Raw genomic sequence first — 1,396 nt, forward strand, 5'->3', positions numbered from 1 at the left:
CAGCCAGAGTGTTCCTTGGAGGCCAAGATGGCCAAACTTCATCTCTCATACTTCAGACATATTGTCAGGAGGGACCAGTTGCTGGAGAAGGATATGATGTTTGATAAGATGGAGGGTCAGAGAAAAAGAGGAAGCCCCCCAGAGAGCTGGATTGGCCAAGTGGCAGCATCAGTGGGCTCAAGCGTGGCAACAATAGTGAGGTTGGCCCAGGATCAGGCAGTGATTTGTTTGTTCTGCTGTACATAAGGTCGCTGTGAGTCAGCACTGACTCAATGCCACCTAACAACAACAACAGCAATGAGTTTAGGGGCAAGTAGGTAAAATCATGGGATTTTTTTTTCAACCTGTGAGCCAGAGATGGCAGAGCTGATAAGAGGACCAGAGTGTTAGTTGAGCTTCTTCTTGTTGTTGTCGTTTCTGACTCATAGAGACCCTGTGCAACAGAACAAACAACTCCTTGCTCTTGCACACCCTCACACAACTTGTTGTGTTTAAACTCACTTTGGCAGTCAGTTTCAATCCATCTCACTGAGCATCTTCCTCTCTGTTCCCTGACTGTCTATTTGACCAAGCATACATAATGTCTTTCTCAATGGACTGATCCTTCCAGTGATATATCCAAAGTCTATGAGATGAAGTCTGGCTATACTCACTGCTAAAGATCATTTGTTTGCTCACCTGGCTCTCGGTAGTATGTTTAATATTATTCTCCAACACCATAGCTCAAAGCCATGAAATCTTCCTTATTCATGATCCAGCTTTTGCATACACGAGACTATTGAAAATATCATAGCTTTGATCAGGTGCACTTTAATCTTGAAAGCTTAGTTTAGGATAACCTAGATTCACATTTGAATAATAGGCTAAAATCTAATCTGGCAAAGACCTGGTATCAGTGTTATCCTGTATAATTTTTCTTTCTTTGTCTCTTGATGCTCCTCCAAAGTCCTTCAGAAAAGCGTATTTCCACCTCAAGAAATCACAGCCAGGCCACAAATAGATTTATGCACACCAATGTTCATTGTAGCACTAGTCACATAACAACACTACGGAGACAACCTAAATCCATCAATGGAAGAATGGATAAACCAACTTGAGACATACACACAATGTAATGGTGAAGAGTAACGAATCTTTAAAACCTGGGTGAACCTGGAGGGCATTATGCTAAGTGAAATAAGTCAATCACAAAATGACAAATATTGTATGAGACCTTTATTGTAAAAAGCTTAAGAAAAGGTTTCCATATTAAAAGAAATATTCCTTGATGGTTACCATAGGCGGAGGCGGGGAGGGAAAGTGATTCACTGGCTAGAGGGGTGTGGTTGTTGTTGTTAAGTGCTATAGGTCAAGTTGGTTCCGACTCATAGCCATCCTGTATAGGGTTTCTAAGGAG

This window comes from Chrysochloris asiatica, unplaced genomic scaffold (genome assembly GCF_000296735.1).
Source record: "Chrysochloris asiatica unplaced genomic scaffold, ChrAsi1.0 scaffold00029, whole genome shotgun sequence".
In the NCBI taxonomy this organism is placed as follows: domain Eukaryota; kingdom Metazoa; phylum Chordata; class Mammalia; order Afrosoricida; family Chrysochloridae; genus Chrysochloris; species Chrysochloris asiatica.